This window comes from Cervus elaphus, chromosome 13 (assembly GCF_910594005.1).
Source record: "Cervus elaphus chromosome 13, mCerEla1.1, whole genome shotgun sequence".
NCBI classification, from domain to species: domain Eukaryota; kingdom Metazoa; phylum Chordata; class Mammalia; order Artiodactyla; family Cervidae; genus Cervus; species Cervus elaphus.
Window position 1 is genome coordinate 14,039,069 of NC_057827.1, and position 24,625 is coordinate 14,063,693.

At 39.9% G+C, this 24,625-nt stretch overlaps 1 long non-coding RNA gene across 1 annotated transcript; it reads right to left on the bottom strand.

Annotated features, from left to right (window-relative positions):
- Positions 1-265: 265 nt before the first annotated feature.
- Positions 266-20,666, bottom strand: LOC122706882. The gene is made up of 3 exons (XR_006344493.1): positions 20,656-20,666; positions 10,626-10,635; positions 266-480 (listed from the first exon to the last, which is right to left on the bottom strand). It is a non-coding gene; the product is annotated as an uncharacterized LOC122706882 (long non-coding RNA).
- Between the last annotated feature and the right edge of the window lie 3,959 nt (positions 20,667-24,625).

Consider the following 24,625-nt stretch of genomic DNA (forward strand, 5'->3'; position numbering starts at 1 on the left):
TTGGTCATAGCTTTCTTCCAAGGAGCAAGTGTCTTTTAATTTCATGGCTGCAGTCATCATCTGCAGTGATTTTTGGAGCCCAAGAAAATAAAATCTATCACTGTTTCTATTGTTTCCCTATCTATTTTCCATGAAGTGATGTGACTGAAGGCCATGATCTTGGTTTTTTGAATGCTGAGTTTTAAGCCAGCTTGTTTACTCTTCTCTTTCATCTTTATCATGAGGCTCTTCAATTCCTCTTTGCTTTCTGCCATAAGGGTGGTGTTATGTGTATATCTGAAATTACTGATATTTCTCCCTCAAATCTTGATCCAACTTGCGTCTTATCCAGTCAAGCATTTTGCATGATGTACTCTGCACCTAAGTTAAATAAGCAAGGTGACAATTACAAACACTTGACCTACTCCTTTACCAATTCGGAACTAGTCCATTGTTCTATGTCTGGTTCTAAATGTTGCTTCTTGACCTGCATACAGATTTCTCGGGAAATGGAACATAAAAATTTACAAAGTCATAGGCCAAGGATCACGAACTGGGAAGAGTGTGTTTTGTCTCCCTTGTGCATGCACTCCCTCTCTTTAACAATTGCACCTCAGGGTTTTGATGTAGAGTGTCCATGATCTGGTTTCTAATGGCCATCACTTCATCTAAAGCACCTGGCTTACTCTATATAGCTCTGGCAGGCACCAGCCCTGTGTCAGCCTGTAAGGTTGTGACTTCTGACATAAAGTGAGATTTCCTTGTACCTAGGGGCAAAATTAGTTGTCTGAGTGGTGTATTATCTCCCAAATAAAAAAATTACTAGCTTAGAAACAGAGCCTGGTTAAATATTGAAATCGATGGGTAAAGAAAAAAATATTCAAACACCCAGGCAAAGAAAACAAATTACTTATAAGAGTCAAAGAAAAAGGTCAGAAAGGGTTTGTACATTTTATATACATACATACCCAGACATATTTATACACGTGTGATATATGTGTATGTATAAAACTCACATGTGAATATATGCATATATACTCAATGACAGCCTATACTGGAGTAGTATCTACAAGGTCTTGAGAGACAAAGTTTGGATCCAAATTTTAAACCCAAGAAATAATCTGATTTTCAAATATGAAACATAAATATAGTTGTCATTCAAATATAAAAGCATCAGTCAGGTAGATGAGCTACAGAATGTCACACTATCAACTCTGCAAAAAGTTACTAGACATTGTAAAGCATTGGAAGATGCGCTAAAAGGACTGATGCAATTCTCAGGCCAAGAGATGTTGGAACAATGCCTAAAATAACTCTGATGGAAGGAAAATAACCTTTAAAAAGTATATCCAGATAAATTGTTCTTGATTTTTAAAATTGTAATTATGCAAAAGCCCAGGTAGGTAGCCCCAATGAGATTGTCAACCACCACCAAACCAGACCTACCTGGTGATGAAACTCAGGTAAGCACGACTTGGTGGGTGATCAGAAGTGAACACTGAACCCATTCATGCATAGAATTAAGATTAAACAATTGTGAATCACACAGTTATAGAACAGAATCTCAGTGTTACATATCCAGAAATAAAAAAGCTTATTCTATAACTAAAAAAACTGAGAGATAAGGGAAGACATTTTCTTAAATGTTACAGTAGAATTTTTCTTTCTTTCAGGGCAGGAGATTGATTGTCTTCATCTGTAATTGAAACAGGTTATGAAAAGATGGATTCAAACACTTTATGCTTTATTCTTTCTTTACATTTCTTTTCCTTCCTTAGAGATTTCAGGAAGCAAAGAAAAATGTGAAATGTATATACACCTATGTATATATTAATATATGCTTATATATATTTCAGTGGGCTTTCCTGGTGGCTTATACAATAAAGAAACTGCCTGCAGTGCAGGAGACTTGGGTTCAAGCCCTGGATCGAGGAACTCCCCTGGAGAACAGAATGGTTATGCATGGCAGGGAGATCAAACCAGTCAATCCTAAAGGCAAGCAGTCCCAAATATCCATTGGAAGGACTGATGCTTTAGCATGACTGAGCCACTGAACTGAACTGAAGTGGCTCAGATGGTAAATAATCTGCCTGCAATGCATGAGACCCAGGTTCAATACCTGGTTCAGGAAGATTCCCTGGAGAAGGGCATGGCAACCCACTCCAGCACTCTTGCCTGGAGAATCCAGTGGACAGAGAAGCCTGTTGGGTCACAGTCCACGGGGTCGCAGAGCCGCACACGGCTGAGTGACTGACGCACACGCTCCCAGCACCGTATAGTGGACGGGATCAGACAGCGCTGCTATACCTGGTGCCTGAGCGGTCACAGCAGAAGGATTTAGGAAGCCCAGCGGGTGCTGTCGCTCAGTCGTGTCCGACTCTTTGCGACCCCGTGGACTGTAGCCTACCAGGCTCCTCTGTCCATGGCATTCTCCAGACAAGAATACTGGAGTGGGTTGCCACGCTGAAGTCCCCCCAATACTTGGCACAAAAAGCAGCACTTCGCTGATGGGGGTGACCATTGTGAGATGCCCATCCAAGAAGGGTCAAGGTAAGAGGTCACAAGGTGTCAAGGTCATGGGGGAGCCAGGGACAGAATAATGGTTGAGAAGATGGAAATTATCTGTTGATATTAAGATGCCAGAGAGCAAAAAGATGGTGGGAATTATGATACAAGGAAGAATCAAAACATGATAATTAACTGCAGTTTTTTCTTTGAACAATAAAAATCTGCCCATTTTAGGTAAAAGTGTGTCTTATGCTTTTAACTGTTGTTATTATATGAATATGTTACCTTGTCAAAAAGTAAAATAAAAAATCTTCCCATTTTGTGTGTGTCTTCATATCTGAGAAAACAGTGGTTGCTGCCTGAAAGCTTTCTCTACCAAATTTTATCACTTTGAGGCTGTGTAAGAAGGGCCTAAGGCATTGAAGATATGGATATACTTTATCTGAAAATTCAGGTTTTTAAAAATAACTCTAAATACCAACAGCATAAAAGTATAATGCAAAAACCCAACATTTTAGCCTTAATTCTTACTTTTTAAGCTATTTCATTGTTTTTTAAAAAGTACTTCAAGCTCATTTTAATGATTTAACTATTTCAAAGAAACAAAAAATTTAAAAGTTAATGGAAATAAAATCAATCCAAAGCTCATCTCTTGCCATAATTAAATGAATACTATTAATATATGGCTTCTTCCCTGATAGCTCAGTTGGTAAAGAATCCACCTGCAATGCAGGAGACCCCAGTTCGATTCCTGGGTCGGGAAGATCCGCTGGAGAAGGGATAGGCTATCCACTCCAGTATTCTTGGGCTTCCCTTATGGATCAGCTGGTAAAGAATCCACCTGCAATGTGGGAGACCTGGGTTTAATCCCTGGATTGGGAAGACCCCCTGGAGAAGGGAATTCCAGTATTCTGGCCTGGAGAATTCCATGGACTGTATAGTCCATGGGGTAGCAAAGAGTCAGACACAACTGAGCCACTTTCACTTATTAGTATTTATTTATATGTCAGTGTTCAGATACAATAGTATACAGACAAATAATTATATAAAAATGATTTCACACTACTTGTACATTTTAATAAAAATTACTAAACATTGTTTTTAATTGAATTTAACAAATAAGAGGAAACAAAAGAAATTGCTGTAATATGAAGTGTTAGTCGCTCAGTCATGTCCAACTCTTTGAGACTTCATGAGCTATAGCCTTTGTGCTCCTCTATCCTTGGGATTCTCCAGGCAAAAATCATTTCAGTTCAGTCACTCAGTCATGTCCACCTCTTTGCGACCCCATGGTATGCAGCACACCAGGCTTCCCTGTCTATCACCAACTCCCAGAGCTTGCTCAAACTCATGTCATCACGTCGGTGATGCCATCCAACCATCTCATACTCTGTCATCCCCTTCTCCTGCCTTCAATTTTTCCCAGCATCAGGGAAATATAGTCTTTTCCAATGAGTGAGTTCTTCACATCAGGTGGCCAAAGTATTGGAATTTCAGCTTCAGCTGGGTAAGTTAACCCATTTGCAGCAAGTTCCAAGACCTCTGGAAAGAAAGTAAGCACAAAATGAATACACATTTCTCAGATACATGCATCTAACTTATTAGTCACTGAAAATATAGATATTCTAAGCAGAACTGTTTTATATACAACAAAGAAAATATTGGGGGGGCCCCTATGACCTTAGAATCATTTGGCTTTTAATTACCAAGTAATCATCATAAGTCAATAATCTGATGTTAAGGTGTTTGAAATTATAAAACAAATAAATTGGGAGGGGGACAGCACTCAGTAGAATGTCAGACTGACCTGCAGTTGTTTTGGATTTTTGCTTACTAACTTGGAATCTTGGAGGAATTATTCTAATGACTCTGAACCTCAGTTTCCCTTTCTGTGGGGACTATAATACCTATCTGGGAGAAATATTTGGGTTTCTAGTATTTGCTTCTGTCATTCCTAGGCTCATGCTTCACCTCTTTCATAGTAAGATGGGTCATGTAACTGGTTCTGACTCAAAGGCATACATCATTCATGCAATAAGGCAGAGGAAAACCCTTTTGCAACCTCCTAACTCTCCCTCTTGTGTAAAGAGTAGAGGCCTTTATTAAGGAAGCAAGGCAGAAGATTGAAGAAGCCAGTGTCCTCAGATTTGCAACATGGATATTTGGCTAATCTGCAGTGGACTTTGTGTAAGTGATGTTTCGTTCTCAAGCCTCTGAAGGTTTGAAATTGTATATCATACAGGATAAGCTCATCTGATCTAATATGGTAAAGTCACTTCAGTCCTGTTGGACTCTTTGTGACCCGATGGACTGTAGCTCGCCAGGCTCCTCTGTCCATGGGATTTCCCAGGCAAGAATACTGGAGTGGGTTGCCATTGCCTTCTCCATGGGATCTTCCTGACCCAGGGATTGAACCCGTGTCTCTTACATCTCCTGCACTGGCATGCAGGTTCCTTACCACTAGCGCTATCTGGGAGGCCCCAACCTAAAATAGGGTGAGGAAACTATGTCAGGTGCTGGAAAGTGAGGGTGGTAAAGAAAGGCGTATGAAAGTATTATCCATGTTTGTTGTTCAGTTGCTCAGTCATGTCCGACTCTTTGTGACCCCATGAACTGTAGCAAGTGTGTTAGCCAGGAGCAAAATGCATGCTAAACCTGTGGACACTTGGGAAGCAGATTACTTGCCTCAAGAACTTGTGTCTCTAGGAGAAGGGATTGAAGACACAGCTTTGTCCTAATTGCTAGTGGCTAATAGCTACATTTGGCAAGGTATTACAAGAAAGGTATGAGTCTAGGGAAAAAAAAAATTGGCAAATTTTCAAACAGTAGTAAGATTTAGTAAGAATGGAGAGACCCAAGAAATTTAGGGTATTTTGTGTCGACACCAAAGTGTAAGAGATAAAATTTTAAAAGATTTTGAGGGACAAATGCAAATTTTTAAAAAATTGTTTTGCTCGATGTCCAAATGCCTCAGTTGACTAAAACTCAGGGTAGAGATAAGAGCAAGGATGTGGCTTTCCCACAAAATCCTTACAACCCCTACATAACACAGAAGCAGGGGATAATGGGATGTAGCAAACCAAAGGGTTTTATGATGGCATCAGTCTCCCCCCAGGTATAAGGTGGCAAATTATCAAAAGAGAACTTTAAAACAATTATGAAACCAATTGAAGATCAGCTTGACTTTATCATCTCCATATGCCAACAATCCTATGCTGCCATGTCAGGGGTATAATTCTCAATCAGCCTGAGGCCAACCAATCGTTCCTCTCTTTTTATACCCTTATGAGCTTTCCTGGTGACTCAGAGGTAAAGAATTCTCAGTAAAGTCTCCTGCCATACAGGAGATTCCTTCGATTCCTGGGTCGGGAAGATCCCCTGGAGAATGGAGTGGCTACCCACCCCAGTATTCTGACCTGGAGAGTCCCATGGACAGGGAGCCTGGCAGACTACAGTCCGTGGGGTGGCAAAGAGTCAGACACGACTGAGCGACTAAGCACATACAAAAGTGAGAAAGCAAATCAATGCTTCAGACCGGAGAACCCTGTCCTCACGTAGACAGGAGTTACTAAGCTTTTGAGTTGCACTGGGTGAGAATCTCTAGGCCTGGGGTAAAAGAGCCTATGATTGTGAAACACTCCCCAGTACTCTAATATTCAGTAGTCAGGAATTGGACTTAGAGAGTTTCTCAGTCCCCGAGAGGGATGTACTTCCTCATATCCACTTTAGATGTGGCCAAGGAAAATAATAGACAAGGGAAAATTCTCCAGAGGACAAAGTATCTGCTACATAATGAGAGGTATACCTGTATTGCCAAAAAGAGAAATACAAGGTCATATAATGTGCTCCAAACTTGAAAATCTTGAAGATTTAGGTTTAATGTTCTATATGGCTGTTGGATACAAAGATTACACTTATATAAAATATATAATAGACACTGGGCTTCCCTGCTGGCTCAGTATGTTATATTAATACAAGCATGCCTGGGTTTACTGAACTTTATTACACCTCACAAATACTGCATTTTTGCAAATTGGATGGTTATGGTTACCATGTGTCAAGCAAATTTATTGGCTCCATTTATCTAACAGCACTATTTTTTAATTAAGTTAAATTTATTTATTTATTTTTAAATATTTTTATTTTGTATTGGGGTATAGCCAATGAACCATGTTGTGATAGTGTGAATGGTGAAGGAATTCAGCCATACATATATATATATATATATATATATATATATCCATTCTCACATCACGGGCTACATGGACATGCATTTGAGCAAATTCTAAGAGACAGTAAAGGACAGGGAAGCCTGCGTGCTGTAGCCAGTGGGGTCACAAAGAGCTGCACATGACCTAGTGACTGAACAGCGACACTGTCCCCCAAATCCCCTCCTCTCCAGGTGGCCATGTAACACTGAGAAGAGTCCCATGCGCTGTACCGTGGTTCCTGGTTGGTTATTCATTTTAAATATAGTGCGCATGTCCATCTCCAACTCCCTAACTATCCCTTCTGCCCAGCCTTTCCCTTCTTACTTTCAAAACAGAAAGAGACTCACAGACTTAGCTGACAGCCTTATTTCTTAAATTAGAATTTGTACATTTTACAAATTTTAAAAATGAAATGCTATTGCACAGACTCCAGGATAGTGTAAACAGAACATACACGCACTGGGAATACTCAAAATATCCATGCACCTTACTTTGTTGTGATATTTGTGTTTTTGCCGTGGCCTAGAACAAAACTTGCATTACCTCTGAGATACACCTATATATAGTAAATGTGTACTTTATTGTTTTTCAGCTTCTAAGTCGTATCCAGCTCTTTATAACCCCGTGGACTGCAGCTCACCAGGATCCTCTGTTCTCCACTGTCTTCCAGAGTTGGCTCAAATTCATGTTCATTGAGTCAGTGATGCTATCTATCTCATCCTCTGCCGTCCCCTTCTCCTCCCGCCTTCAATCTCTCCCAGTATCAGGGTCTTTTCCAATGAGTCGGTGTTTCGCATCAGGTGTCCAAAGTATTGGAGCTTCATCTTCAACATCAGTCTCTCCAACATGGGCCCATGTTAGTTGTGTACTTTAAATGTTCTATGGCTTAATTTCTTATTTGCTTGTTCTGTTAGATATTGATGGGTGTTAAACTCTACTGTTATCATGGATTTGTCTACTTTTCATAACTCTGTCAATTTTGCTTGGTGTGGTTTGAGGCTATGTTACTATATATAAACATATCAAAAATATTATATTTTCTTGACTCTTTTTATTATAAAAATTTCTCTTTGTTTCTAGTAATGTTTCTTGTCCTAGAGTTTACTTGTTCTGGCAGTATATTCATATTTCAATTAATGTACATATGCTATATTTTTTCCTGTCCCTTCCTTTCAACATATCTGTGTCCTTATATTTAAGATGTTTCCCTTAGAATTTGTATCTGTGTGGCCTTTGCTTTTTATAGCTTTCAATTGGAGGATGTAACCTATCTACATTTGATGTAATTACTGTTATATTTGAATTTGTCTTTGTCACTTTTCTACTGCTTTGCTATTTGACCTAGTTATTTTCTTTCCTCAGCTCTTTCTTTCTTTGGGATTAATCATATTATTATTATTACTATTATTATTCTATTTCTTCTTCTCTCTTAGCTTGTTATTTAGGTATCATTTTATTTCTCTTTTGGGCTTCTCTAGGGGCTCAGTGGTAAAGAATCCACCTGCCAATGCTGGAGACGAGGGTTTGATCCCTGAATTGGGAAGCTCTCCTAGAGAAGGCAATGGCAACCCACTCTAGAACTCTTGCCTGGGAAATCCCATGGACAGAGGAGCCTGGCAGGCTACAATCCATGAGGTCGCAGAGAGGTTGGACATGTCTTAGTGACTAAACAACAACAACAGTATTCCTCTTATACGGATTCCCCAGATATTACCATATAAATCTTTGACTGACTTGATGAAATAGAAATTATTGCTTTGAACACTTCTCATGCAATTCTAGAAGCTTAGAACACTTTCACTGGAAACCTATGAATGAACTGGAAGGCTTACTGCAAGTGGCTCAAGAACTTTGTTAGAAAGAAACCATTCCAACACAGCTGAGAAGAGATGAAAATGAAGCAATCCATTTCCTTCTCCTACCACCTCATGCTGATTGCATCTTGTCCTCCAAGTGAAAATGACTTGTGTATGACCCCTCCCAGGTCACAGTTTTGCCTCCAAGCACAACTGCCGGGGCTACCTACAGCATTTAGCCCACTGCTGTACCACAACAGACAGGAAAAATAATTGGGACCTATTAGCAGAAATTTTCGCAATGACTTTGGCAATATAAGCCCAATGTTTTCATGCATTAGTGTCTGTATGATTACTCAACTACTATTAAGCTTTGTAGATGAAAGATCATTGTTGCTTGGGTATAGCAACTACCAAATAAGTTGCAAGGAAAACTAACAAATTAAAGTAAAAGGCTTCAAATGGTGTTTTCAAAATTATATTCTTAATGTAAATTATCTTTGAGAAAAACTACATCAGATTTTTCATTGTCTCCTACTTTAGAACATCTCAGGTAAAAAAAGTTTAAAACTCACAACTGAATTTCAAATAAATATCAAAGATAATCTTTAAAAAGAATATTTTTTTTAAGGGGAGCAGAAGTCTACGCCCTACAATGCTTTATCCTGATATGATCAGGCATATTTTCTGTCTCCTATTTCAGTCTAAGGGCTTCTCAATTTAAAAAAGCAATACTGATTGGGGAAAATAATTCCATTATGTGAGCTACCTTCCACATCACTGGCTAGAGTCTTTGAGAAACTGTAAGCTACCATTTGTAAGTATGGTGGTGGTTTAGTCGCTAAGTCATGTCTGAATCTTGTGACCCCATGGACTGTAGCCCACCAGGCTCCTCTGTCCATGGGATTCTCCAGGCAAGAACACTGGAGGGGGTTGCCTTTCCCTTCTCCAATTGTAAGTGTGGGCAGTGAAGTCAGCACAGGACTGTTCACTAAATTCTGAGAGCATAGCAGTGACTTTCTCCAATACAACAATGTAACACCATAAAAGACCTTAGCAATTACTTTCCTAGAAATCTGCCAACTTTTTGTTGTAATGGGTCGAATAATAAATATTTAAGCTTTGTGGTCTCTGTCATAAACAATAAACTATTGTCATTGGACAAAAGTGGCTGTAGACAATACATAAACGAATGGACTTGGCTATAATCCAATAAAACTTTATTAACAAAAGCAAACATTAGGCAATATATGAGGTGTGTTTCCTTGTTCCCCAATCCCAGATCTGCTTCAGACTCTTCACTGAGCATAAGGTAAAGCTAAGCACAAAGCCATCGCGATTTGCTCAAGAATGTCCAGTCACCAAGTTGCCCTTAGTAGGTCCTAGTAGAGGAACTTTTCCATATCAAAAAGGAACTTTTAATATTAATTTTAAATTATTTAAAAAATTTAAAAAATTAAAAAATAATTTTAAATATTAATTTTTCATATTAAAAAGAGGAACTTTTCCATATTAAATAAAACAGAATTAATTTTAGTAAAGCTCTCTGATTCTCAGTTTCCTCACTGGAAAAAAAATGAGAATAATGATAATGATAGAACATACCTTGCCTTTCATACGACGTTTGGCCCAGTGGAAATTCTCCTTGCCTAGAGAATGTTCTTGGCACAGGGTCCTGATATAATGTCTGTGTAAAGACAAACAGGCACACTCACAATTGCACTGCGCAACCAGAGGTGTGAGTGTTTACATGTGAGATGACTGTTCATGGGAATCTGGGTCAGTGGGACTTGGACACATAGTGCCTTAGTACACAGGCCAAAGAGAGCTTGGCACAGTGTTTTTATATTTTGTTGACAGCTACTCACTGTTTTGCTTTTCATATTTTGGCCAGAAAATACAATGCTGAAGTTTTATTAGAATACAAAGAATAAAACTCAAGGGACCCTCAACAGACAAATCTACAAAGTCTAGGTTTGCTAGATAGATTTGTTGAATCTGACACCTCTGAGATGGAGACCCCTTGCAAAGTGTCTCCATCCACGATGGTCAAGGTTTCTAGAAGAATGCTGTCTGCCAAGCACTGGTGAAAGAAGTTCATGTACAAGAGCTCACTTAATGCTCACACAACATCAGGAGGTCTTCAATCAGGCATTAAACCCTCTTCTGGGCCTGGGATATGGCAGGAAAGGGAAATGAAAGATTTCCCATTCTTGTGTGTTACTTTCTTGAATAACCACATATATGATTCTGGGTGTTGGTGTTATTAAGAAAAATAGAGTACCAACCCAATATATTAACACCTATATGTGGAATCTAGAAAAATGGCATAGATTATTTGCAAAGCAGAAGTAGAGACACACACATAAAGAACAAATACATGGATACCGAAGGAGGGGAAAGGGGGTTGAGAAGAATTTGGAAGTTGACATTGACATATATACACCACTGATACCATGTATAAAATAGATGACTAATGAGAACCTATGTACAGCACATGGAACTCTTACTTAGTGCTATGTTGGTGACCCAAATGGGCAGGAAATCAAAAAAAGAGGAGATATATGTGTATACATACCTGATTACTTTGTTGTACAGTAGAAACTAAAGCAGCTTTGTAAAGCAACGATACTACAATAAAAATTAATTTAAAAAATAAAGGTAAGGTAAGGAGAAAAAGAGATGGCAGAGCTCTTTAAAAGGATGGCCAAGGACATTGACTCCTTTCAAGCATAAGCCTGAATGAAGTAGGTGAGCAAGCTAGGAGCACTCCTGGAGGAGTATGACCAACCTAGACAGGATATTAAAAAGCAGAGACATTACTTTGCTAACAAAGGTCCGTCTACTCAAGGCTATGGTTTTTCCAGTGGTCATGTATGGATGTGAGAGTTGGACTATAAAGAAAGCTGAGCACAGAAGAGTTGATGCTTTTGAACTGTGGTGTTGGAGAAGACTCTTGAGAGTCCCTTGGACTGCAAGGAGATCCAACCAGTCCATCCTAAAGGAGATCAGTCCTGGGTGTTCATAGGAAGGACTGAGGTTGAAGCTGAAACTCCAATACTTTGGCCACCTGATATGAAGAGCTGATTCATTGGAAAATACCCTGATACTGGTAAAGATTGAGGGAAGGAGGAGAAGGGGATGACAGAGGATGAGATGGTTGGATGGCATCACCGACTCAATGGACATGAGTTTGAGTAAACTCCGGGAGTTGGCGATGGACAGGGGAGCCTGGCGAGCTGCGGTCCATGGGGTCGCAAAGAGTTGGACATGACTGAGCGACTGAACTAAGAAGGAGAATGTGCCAAGACCATAATCAGAGGGTGCTCACAGTTAGGGGGTGCTTGGCATGTGTGAGGAACAGTACGGGTTCTCCAGGACTATTGAAACCAGTGAGCTAAAGTGATGCTCAGACCTGGGCCCACAGTGGGAAGTTGGAGTGTCCCCTGCCTCAGTTGCCCTTGGGATGGCCTCCCCAGCTCCTGCGGCAGGCTTCCAGGGCCCAGTCTCTCTGCACTGGTCATTGTCTCTGTTGGAGGCTCCTCTGCACATCAGCGGTCCCCCCAAGGAGCACAGCTTTCCTGGCTTCTCCTGGAGCACCACCCTCCCTTGCTCTCAGTACTTCCTTCTCTGGGATATTCATCACGGGGACATTTTCCCTGGCCACAGGGGAGATTGGCTTACTGGGAGGCCATAAGAAAGACCACAAGCTGGGTGGCTTAAACAACAGGAGCTTATTTCCTTATAGTACTGGAGGCTGGAAGTCCAAGACCAAGGTGTCAGCGAGGTTGATTTCTCCTGAGGTCTCTCTTCTTGGCTTGTAAATGTAAATGTCTGCCTTTTCATTGGGTCTAAATGTAGTCTTTCCTGTGCTTGCCTAACCCTGGTGTCCCCCTGTGTGTCCAAATTCCCTCTTCTTATAAGGACATCAGTCAAATTGAATTAAGGTCCACTCTAACAGTCTCCATTTAACTTAGTCACCTCTAAAGGCCCTGTCTCCAAATACAGTCCCATTCTGAGGCACTGGAGACCAGGACTTCAACATCTGAATTTTGAAGGTGGTCAGTTAAGCCCAGAACAGAGGCTTAACGGTTCATGGTGCAAATTTTTCAGGGAGAGCTTGGTTCCTCTTTGCTGATCATTGTACACACACCTGTTGGGTAGAGGATGACCAGGCTTCCTGATTTCCCACACACTAGGCACAGAGTGCCCATCCTCAACGTGTGTACCAAGGGATAACCCGGCCCCTTCCGAGGAAAATCCATCAGCCTACAGTTTTCCCAAAGCAAAGGCCTTAGGGGGTCTGCTGGTCGGAGCAGAGCATTTATGTGGCGTTATGCTCCAGGAGAAACTTATATTCTCCTGCTGGCTCTATACTCTGTATTACCTGGTTTCTAGCAGGTCCTCAGTGCATCAGTATCAAATGAATGGAAGCTCTCAACTCTGCTAGGGAAGTCACTGTTCATAATTTCTGTGTCGGCAGCCTGGAAGAACATACCTACAATGTCAACACAGTAAACTTGCAAAGGTGATCAGAAGAGCTTCAGCAAATCCCATTTTGATGAGATGATGGGAGAATTGCCAAATAACATGACTTTAGTACTCAAGGACATTGTCTGCAGAATAGCCTGCTAGTGGGTTGAGTGCTGAATTCACTCCGTGGTAGTCCCAGCATCCATAAGGCATTTTGTTATGATTGTAGAATGAAACTATGTGACCCACATGTATACATATTCAGTCATGGTTAAAGTTGGATCAGTGAACATGCTTTGACCTCCAAGGTCTCCTGACACATTTTTGTGACTCACTTGCCTCAAAAATGGGAAAATAATGGCTTGCTAGAGTGAAAAAGAAAGTCGATCAGAGTCTGTTTTGGAGGATAGTCTTTTGGAGTGTTGGTTCTGATGTGTATGATTTAAACAGAGACCATGGTGTGTCCTTTCAAAAAAAAAAAAATCAGACTCCACTTGACATTCTGATGGTACTCCTATTCCTCATGAGGAAAGCCTCATGAGGATTATTCAAACAGAAAATAACAAATTAACCCAAAGGAAAAAAAAAGTTAATGTCCTGGAGAGAAATTTTTAATGACAGCATGCTGTCCATTTTACAGAATTTAATTCAAATAACAGGCAATGCGTTTCCCAACTGGAACATTAGTTCTGTTCCCCAGCTGCTTTGTCATTATGTCTTTATTATGTCTTACCTTAAAGTTGCTTCCACCACATCAGAAATAATTTACCCCTAGCCAGGTTTTAAATCAAGGATATTCATCAACACACACTGGTTTGAAGTGATGATGTTATTTTCAATACCGGAGACCGAAAAGAAATGAGTTGAAAATGTTAAATGTGGTTCAAGTTCTTGTCACACCACAAGGAAAACATATTCCAAGCCAAATTAATTTAGGAAGTAAGACATTCAAAAGCATCCTCCAGTCAACTACAGTTTGACATATTGTGATTGTCTTGATGAATAATGCAGCAGAACGCAAATTTCTCCAATACACTCACCAATGAAGAGGAAAACAGAGAAGATAATGTTCTTAACTAGTTACTCTTCAGACTTTTCCAAAAAGAGCACTATTTGCAATACAGTTTCAAAGAACAGTGGGTCTTGAGCTGGGCCATGACCACACTAGCTTGCTGGTCAATTCACGTGTAACGTAGGTTCAATTTCACTTGGGCTGGAGCCTGGAGCCCAAAGCCTGTCCCCAGACTGAAATTCTTCTGTACTTCAGTTTTCCTTTTGTTCTGACAGCACTTCTCTCAACAATGCTTGACAATGAGTGATGCTCTAAAACCCTGCTCTTTCACACCCGGTGGGTGACCTATAACTTTTCATGGGTCACCTTTGACCTGGGAGCTGACAGTTTGATTTATTGTCCGGTGTTATGATTTATGAGTATCTTCTCAGAATAATTAACAGACAACAGGTGGCAGCATAATAATTTTGATTACCCAGCGGTTCATGAAACCACGACAAAGGTGACTTCATTTTCTGAATAAGAGAAGGACAACAATTAGAAATTAAACAAAGAAATGCTTTTATGCCATAGTTTTCAGCCTTTTGTCCATCACAACAGAAGACTTATTTAAGAAGCCTGCATTCCTCTTAGACACCAGGAAAAAAAATAAGGGACTGCTACTCAGTGAACATCAGAAGACACTTTTCATCACCGTATGGGTAGAATTATTTTCCTTTCTTTGGTGAAGTCTTGATTAATTGAGTTATGTCAGACCTGTCATGCAGACCACCTTTTAGCATCCCGTTTTTGACAATGGCCATTGCCCAGGGGAGAACTGATGGTCAAAGGAAGTTTGGGAAAGCATTTAATTTTCTATAACGCACTCTAACGTAATTCAACCAACTATACTTATAAACATTTCTGCCTGAGTATGCAAACAAAAGCCAAAAATACTCCCTTGCACAGAGCTTATTTTTATTTGAGTCTACAAAAAGCAATCTACATTTTTTTTAAGTACTATATTAATATGGTCCCTGTTAGTTTCAACTTCCTCCCCTATTCTCAGTTTTTGTGATGTTTTTCTTCAGGAGACACTACATCTCTTTCATTTAAGTCAAGGGGGGCATCCTCACTAGAGATTTTATTATGGGCACCTCACTCTTCTAGGGATTGACATTTATTTCCAAATGAATCCTCCATGCATTTCGGTAAGCACCTACCTTTAAGAATGCCTAATGCCAGTTTTGTAATACTAAATAAAAATCAAGTCAGGTAAGATTTATCCCCCATAGCTCTCCATTTAATCTCTGCCGAAAATGGACCTAAGTGTTACTAATGAAATTGAAGTACACAGGCCTCTGAATATGTAACAGTCCTGCCTGCCACCCACATGCGAGGTGGCTAAGGCCCTCCCGTGCATATGAAATGCCATTTTGTACAGCTCCACCACACTGATATTACAGGCTTATCATTTTAATTGACTTTCTGACATATAAAAATATTCCTGCAATCCTGCTTTACATTATAGTTTAATAACAGCTTAACACACATCTATGAAATATTCATTCCTGTTACATTCAAATTTTAAAATATCTGATGGAGAGCCTGGTTAATAGATAAAGGAGAGTTCCTGGAATATTAAAGACACTTAGGTGCAGGTAGGGTCCTCCACTGGAAAGGACAGCACAATTACCATGAGGACTGCAGATTTTTATTTATTTATTTTTAATTCAGAAAGATCCTCTTGAACCAAACTCTGGTGAATATAAGGGCAATTTTGTGGCAGGTTTTTTCTGTTTTTTTTTTTTTTTTTCTTCTCCTCTCTGACTACAGGTGCAAGTTTCCTGTTTATGTTCCATCAGCCTCACTAAACACAACTATATTCCTGAAGAAAAATCACAGAAATACCAGATTCATTCGTTTATGCTTGAAGCATTCTAGGGATAAAAACCTGCATATTCAGCAAACACCTCAGCAAACCCAGCGCCACAGAAAATCCAGCATTTGGTTAACTTGCTTCCAGGATCTCCACCCACCTTTCAGCTTCAGCCAGCAAGTCAGGGAGAAAGTTTACTTTTCACTCATGATACATGTGCGAATCATGAGGTGATTTCGGTACTTTGTTCCCCATCAATTTTTAAATTAATTATCTGGAAGCAAGTGGTGGTTAATTTTGGCCATAGACTTTTTGATTAGAAGCTTTGACCCCGTTTGCCTTTTGGCATCTCCTATACAATCCCCTGACACGCGGGGTAACCCCTGACACCTGACTCAACACAAAGTCACACTCTGGCCGGGCCATCTTCCACATTCAGCAATCCTTTTGTTGCCGTGGGACATTCACCCACCTCCATCCTCCTCTAAGAAATGCCGCTCCCTTGTCTTCCCCTTAAGCCTCTGCATCAAATTTATTTCCCAAGGAAAAGAACAGCTCCCAACTCCCCCACCCCACCCTATCCCACCCCACCCCACCCCGTCCGGACCTGGTGCCATTACTCCTGTTTTTACAAACTTTTCACTACGGCATCATCCCATATGTTTGTGCAGCGCACAAGAAGGCTTCTTTAGAAAGCGCTGATGCTAATTATAAATTTAATTTGCATTTTAATTAGAATGGTAGCAAATTAAAAGCGTGGCAGCTGGAGAATTTTGAACGCTTTGCAGAGATTTGGTGTCAGTATCTCCCTGTTTTTGACTCGGCAGCCCTTTCTCTTTTTCTCCCTCGCTATCTTTCCTTCACACAAGCTTCTTGGCCATTTTTCTCCCCTCATCCCTCAGTTGCTCTCTTTCTCTCTCATTCCTTTCATTTGTACATTTTCCTATTCCTCCATTCTGCCCCTCCCCTAAGGATCAACTTAGGAATTTTCTTTCTTTCTCGCTGATAGACGGTCGGTGCCTGCCTGGGACCAGCCTGCGTGTGCAGAGGTGATGATAGTGTGTGTGCAGGGCCTTGTGAGGCCCTTCTGGTGTTACTCACGCCTGTCACACAGGTAGGGATCTGGTACTTCCTTCCCTGGAAGAAGGGAGCTGTGTGGACTCCTTGAGCCTCTGTTTATCACAGACTTTGGTCTCAATAGCAGTGTCTTTAAATGACTCGAAATCTTGGCCACAGGCCTTGGATGCGTTAATAAAATATTCATCAGGCCCCCAGATGCCCCCTCGGCATCTGAGCGGAGGCATCGTTCAGGGTGTACCTCTGGGCAAGAGCCCTGTGCCGTCAGCCCGCGGACTGCGGCGGCTGTGTCTCAGAGCTGTCTCTCACTTGGGATGTGAGCATGTCTGTTTTTAGCGCTCACGTGAGCACACTGAGGCAGTTCTGGCGTTTTCCCTATGCTGTGTCTCCATGGTCATTTTCCCTCCTTCTGTTCGCTTCCCCCACAGTGTCCTTGCTCAATAATTTTCATTAATTGATTGACAGCTCTGATAGACCCAACTAACCTCTATCTCACTCTCATGTCTGTTTTTAAATAAGTACTTGTACGTCCAATGACCTTGTCGCCTCATCAGCTATCAGAAAATGAGCATGCAGATATGGAAGGAGCTGATTAGCAAAATAAGCAATAGATCTCGTTGCTGGCTGAAGTCCACCGTGAGCAGTGACAGCGAAACTTTGCCATTTTACATTTCCGAGAGCATTAAAAAATAAAATGGTAAGCAATAAACTGGTGATGCTGAAACTCACTGGCATCCGTTCAAACATATTAGGAACAAGCCCCTGCCCATCATTTGGTCACTCCGAAGGAAGAGGAGGAAGGTGTGGGGGCCGTGCCTCAACAGCTCAGGGAAGGAAGACGCCCAGCAGTCCCCTCACTGGTCCTCCTTAAACCCTGAACCCAAACAGTTCCGACTGAGAGCGTTATTCATCCTAAGAGCAGTTTGCTTCTACTGAATTCTGTGTACACACGTGTGTGCGTGTTTTACTTTTTCTCTGTGTATTCTTGATTTGGGGATATGCTAGATAGATCAACCTTCAAGAGTTACTATTGATAATGAACTCTACAACTCTCATCCACCTAATAAGCAAGAAAATGTACTTCTACATCATCAAACTCCCAACACTTTACTAAATACTAAGACAAGATAAAGGACGGTAATCTACATTTGATAGCAGCAAAAACTTGTTATAGCCTGTTTTAAATATGCCGATTTTTACCTAAGTCAGTAGTCATATTCTATGAATGAGACTGAATTAGAAAGTTACTAATTACTTAATGGTAAGACATCACATTTCTCAAACTACCAAAAAATAAAATAAAGTAAACCCACTGATACAAATGTCAAAATTGCGTTTTAATTCCAAATAATTTTTAGTGGATACTACCACTCATTTTACTTGATGAATATTTTACATTTTTCATTTCAAGGGCCTCGAACATGATTTAAAAACTACTTACGTCAGGGATGCTGATGAAAGTGGAATTTCCTAAAGGAAGAATTGTTTTATAAGTACCATCTACAATTTACACTAAGTTTTGGAAGTCAGAAACAGCTAAGTTTCCAAATAAACTATTTTATATTTTTATAAGGTTGATTGAGGTTATTTCAGAAATAAAAAAGCATGCCACAAAATTAAGTTCTTTAAAATTTGAACGCAGGAGAGTTAGAAAAAAGACAGCATTAGCATTTACTTTAAGTATAGGGGCGAACACATAAGATGTGCTGAAAGTAACATTTTGATGATGGCAAAGGTATCTAGAGTTTCACAGTTTGATTTGCTGATAATTTAAACTTTGGTGTAAAGAGTGCTTTATTACATAAAAATTTGCTTCTTTAATTTGTAATTTTCATTTGAGAATTCTATCTTGAATTTTCAAAAGCAGGAGTATCTCTGTGATACTGGCATTTTAAAAATGTTAATAAGCATATTGCCATCAAAGAGTAGTTGTTTAAAATAGTGGATAATGGTATGCAAAACACTGGCCATGACTTACCCTAATTAAGTAACACAATTACAAAATAGTGAAAATAAAAGTTCTCATTTCTTGCACCTCTGTGGCATCCACCACTTACCTTCTTCTTAGCCAAAATATACCCACTGTAGTTTAAAACCATACGTGTCCACCCCCTGGCTCTGAAAGGAAGCACACATTTTTGATGGCATTTTGAGATGGACAATGCAGTTTTCCGAGATAAATCTTTTTCACTGCCACTTTGGAAAGGTTTAGTTTTTCTTCATGTAATTTTTTGCAGCTGTACAAAACACTTTCATTAACCCAAGAATGGATTATTTGGAGTGCTAATTAATTGATTCTTCAAAATGCCAATTGACACACTCCCAGGGAAAACCTGATCTAAGCAACTATGTTAATCAAGCTATTGTACTTGTGGTTCTGTCTGAATATCAGACCATCTGAAATGAGGAGAACTTTGCCATTACTCGCCTGGCCCTCTCATGGGCAGCTAATTAATATGAGCTGAATATGACAGTTGTACTTGTACGTTTGCCGTCCTGCCTGACAATAACTCTATAAAATTACATTTCAGCTAAAGAATGGAAACAGTGTTAAATACCATTATTTGCCTTCCTTTGATGTCTCAGAGTCATTATGAAAGCAATTACAGCAGTTTCTCTGTCTGTATGTCTACGGGGTATTTATTATCTGTATCTGTCTGAATTCTTTGCCAGGTGGAGAATATATGGCATATTAAAGACAAGGGAATTCAGCCACAATTATCAGGATGGGAACAGAGAAAGAAACAAAATCAGAGTTTTGTGGATGATCCTGCCAGAAAACAGTAATTTAATATTGAAGTCTGGTGATCTGGGGGAAACTTACAGGCTCTTTTTATTTATTTAAATTTAAAAAAAAAAAAAGTCTCCAGGTTCACAAAGCTCATGAATCTAGGGCAAAATTAATCAAAACCAATAGGGAACTAGAAAACACAAAAACAAAAGGAAAAAAAAAACCCCCTCAGGGCAGCAGCAGAAAACATATTTTGCTTCTTAATTATAAGCGAATATTCTCCTTTTCCACAAGCCCTTTCCTAAACAACGGGTGCAGTCCACAAAATGGGTTTTTGCTTTTCCAGGTAAAATGACTCATGGTCTTTTTCGCACATGGAGTGACAGACACCAAGGATTCAATTTTCTGGTCACCTCCAGGACTTTCCTGGTGCTATTGGAAACTGGTATAATTCCGACACATCCCTGTGCTGCTCAGGTCTAACTCCTCACTATGAAAGATGTCTCTGCACTTCAAAGGACACTTCTGACTGACAGGCAAGGCATGGCGGCTGCCCGCCCTGGGGTGGAGTTTTTCTCCAGGGCAGTATCTGAGGACCGGCCTCTATATGATTCAATTCAGAGAATATTGATTGCGTCTTCTCGTGTGCTCAGCATTCTGTGAATGCTGTGGCGAAGCAGAGAGGAAAAAGGCGGGTGGGTGGGCTGAGGTCTCTCTCCCTTAGAAGGACTGAAGGAGAGAGATGGAGTGCAGCCATTCTTTAGCCAGGCTTTGGGCAAAGTCCTTGATGTGAGCATTCCCATGTGTCATCTGTGTGATAGCATACGAGGCGGCTTCTATTATCTCCACTCGTGGACCAACAAATCACAGTGCCCAAGGGCCAGGCAATCTGCCCAATGTCACACGTTGGAGTGGCAGAGCTGAGCTTCAAACTACCCACCTTCAAAGCCTTGCTCTCTCTCCTAGCTCACATCCCTGCAAATGCTTAAGATCTTATTGGGGGCAATCACAGGTGATGTGGGTACCACGTGCAGCCAGGAAGAGGGAGAAAGAAGATGGTCTACAGGGCGAAGCTGGAGTTTTGATTTGCACAGCCTCCTGCAGATGGACAGAACCACAAGGAGGAAGGGAGTCCCTAACTTTCCTCTCCTTTAAGATTCCCCACTAACACACAAACATGGTCTCCTACGTAATGAAGTTAATAAGTGTGATTTGCAAAACACTGCACAAAGAAATGCATTCATTAATATTACTGATCCTGAGCAGATTGGCATAGGATTAGCCAAGGTACATTTGAAGGACACTGAAGAGATGGGCTGCTTAGAATGAAGGGTTGGAATTCTGATGTGCTGTGTCTGTAAAGCTTTGATGGGCACTGACTGCCTTGTGTGTCCAGAGAGCAGGACCCTTCTGGGTGGAGATAAGTGGACACAGAGATGCTAGGCAAAGAGAACTTAAAACAGTACAGGCACTTCAGCCAAGAGTTTGACAATCTCAGCTATGAAGAACGGTTCTTTCTCTCTCTTTTTTTCCCCTTCTTCTCCATCTGCTGCTGCTTCTTTTTTGACAGGTGCATTGGAAAAGTTAAACCACTGTCCGGAGAGGAAGGATGCTATAACAGGCCATCAGTAGCACAGTCTGAATGGTATCTGGCTTGCAAATATAAAATTGTTTCAACTACTGCAAAAATAAAGTCAGCTGCTGAAACAGTTAACAAAAACGCTTACATGAATTAGACAAAGGGCTGAATGTACATTCATGATGCTAACACCTGAAGTCAGGGAAAATACAGATATTTGTTTAACAAGAAGGACCAGGGAAACATTTTATGTTTTTGTCCCAAGTAACTTTAGTCTCAACAGAGTTCATGGAGTTGGCAATTCCAATAACTACAAAGACTGGATCTGAATTGAACCATGTTTCTGTTTTGTCTCCAGAACAAAATGTTTATATATTTTTCAAGTATGTGAGTAATACACTAACTTATGTAATTGTATTAATAAATAAAGTAGTAAACCACTTGTAAAGGAGGAAAAATAACAAGGGCAACAAATTAAGACCAACCTGGGCTCAAGGTCGAATCTTTCCATCTCTGCACATTGGAGGATGTTTTTTTTTCTTTTCCCCTTGAATAGAAATGGCATTTGCTTCCCATGGTTACTATGATGTCTTAAGTAAAATAAAAGATCCAAATTATCTAGCAATATATATGGCATGTGGTAGGTGCACCATACATGTTATCACTCCTTTTCAGTTTTTAATTTGGTGCACGAAATTTTATTTGGAATAGAAAGAGAAATTGGCATACAAACTTCAATAACAATTAGGACTGGGAATGGCTTAAATACTTTCAGCCTTCAAAGATACTTTGCATGTTTCTTTCATGAGAAATTCAGTTCTTGTACTCAATGATGATTTTTATTTTGTAGGTTTGTAATCATCATTAAATATTCATTAGGGAAAAAAATTCAACATGCCTGTATCATGGGTACATGTCTGTATCACGGGTACATGTCTGTATCACAGGTGAGGTTATACTGCAGTAACAAACCATAACCAATGACATAACTCAAAAGCCTCAGGGTCTCAGAGCAACATGAGGTGCTTCGCCAGGTCTGCCTCATGTCCTGTGGAGACTCTGCAGGACCTGCTCCATGCTGTCCCTACGTGGGGACTTCACATTGTTCTTACCCCTGTGGCAGAGGGGGAGGAAGCTGGAGGGTCCCTCTCGGACGATTAGATGCCCCAGCCTGGAAGTGACCCGGGTCACCTCTTCTCATAGCTGATGCACCTGGAGCAGTCACAGGGCCCTACCTAACTCCAAGACCCCAAGTTTTCCAAGCCTGCCATTTCCCCAGAAGGAAAACTGGGGGAAAGTGGTGAGCTGGTTGCTACACTGGTCTTAGAGGACCATTTTTACACATTTTCAACATGCTTGTAAACATCTGAACTTAAAATTTAATGGAAGAGCAGAGTGACTGCAAAATCAAACCACTTTTTTACAACTGTAAATATGTCTCATAATACTCTTTTCTAAGTTCATTAAGTACCAGGTTGTCTTGATTTTTTTCCTTTGGGATCAGGTCAGTCAGAAGCATTGAGACCGGTGAGACTCTTTGAAGCTGAGCAGACCTCTTGGATATTGGCTGCAAACTCGGGTGAAAGCATTTCTCCTAGCCATCCCCAGCACTCCCTTTTGCTGCCCTGATCAATAACCCTAGCTACAAAAAGCATCAAACATCTCAAAGACATCCCAAAGGCACAGGTCGCCAAAGGGAATAAAAAGAAAACACTGCATACATTAACGTTCTCCTTAGGCTGCGCAGACTTCCTTGTAGGCCCGAGGCCTACAAGAGGCCAGTGGTGATTGGGATGTTTAAAATTAGAGACTTGAACAACATTTCTTTATGAAGTAGCTTTTTGAGCCTCTAGAGAAAAGAATTCTCATTCAAAGAGTGATGGTTTCCTGTTTTACAACCTGCATTTTCTCACCAAGTAGGTGAGAAAGGACAAAAAAAAAAAAAAAAGAAAAACCAAAAAAAAAAACACAGCAGAATGATGCCAAGGATACTGATAAATATATAATAATAACAATAACATCATAGTAAGATTGAAAATAATGTAAATACCACGTGTTGACAAGAATGTGGGGCCAGCTCGCAATCTCATCCATCTCTGGTGATAGTGTAAGTAGAAAAAAACAATTCTTGAGGGCAACTTGGAAATATGCAGCAAAATTCTCAAAAGAGAAAAATGCATGCCCTTTTACTCAGCAATTTCACTGTTAGGATTCTACTTTAAGGAAGTAATCATAGAGGTGTTTAAAGGCATGTTTATATGAATTATCATCATATTACTTATAACAGTGAAATAATAAAATATGCTGAATATACAATAGGGATTCAATTAAGTACATTCTATATGTGAAATGCTGATAAGCCATTGAAACTCACATATGTGGGTGCATTTCTATATGAGCAGAGAAAAAACACTGGAGCAAAACAAACAATTCTAAAGATATTTGATACAAGACAGAAAAGTAGGATATGACAAATTTGTCCTTTTTCCTTCTTTTTCTTTTTTTTGGCTCATGTACATTATTTGAAAAAAAAAAAAAAAGATACAAATAAATAAAAATAAACTTTTACTATGACCCCTTAGAGTTACTTGCTAAGTTATAAAGGTAGGTTCTCATCTGCTGTGTCCCAAAATGTATATGAGGTAAACAAGAAAGTACAATTATTCCTATTTTCCAGAAGATAAAATGAGGTTCAGAAATTTTGAACACTATCTTAAACTGGTTTTATAACTGCAGTGGGCCTGTGTAAATATTAGTTTCTAATGATACAATCAAGATAAACCAGTAATTTGTAAATTAATGAGAATGTACATTGAAAATGTACATTGAAAAGTGAACTGAAGGGATTCCCCTGTTTGTCCAGTGGTTAAAAATTCATCTTGCAATGCAGAGGATGCAGGTTCCAGCCCTGATCAGGGAACTAAGGTTTCACATGCCTTGGGGCAAGCAATTACTGAGCCCTTGCAATGACACAACTAAGACCTACCATGACCAAATAAATAAATAAACATTAAAAAAGAGAAAAAGGAAAGAGAAGTGAACTGAAGCAGTAAGTTACTTAAAATATCTTTTGTATTATGTTATATATACTTTAATTTTAAAACATCAAATTTTATTTAGCATAAGTCATGTTAAGATAGAAAATATGTCTTTTTTTCTTTAAGGGTAAGATGTTAGACTCAAGAGATAGGAACGAATTGTTAATATATCACTTTTTTGAAACACATTCTGACATTTGTTAATTAAACTTTTCTTAAGGTTTAATGCATTGTCAACATAGGGCACATTTTCAGGAAAGCCTTGTGATCCTCCAAAGATTTAAAATAATCCAAAAGCTCATTTTGACATTCTACCTAATGTAGATAAAAGAGTATTTTAAGCTCATGCAAATCTAAAGAAAC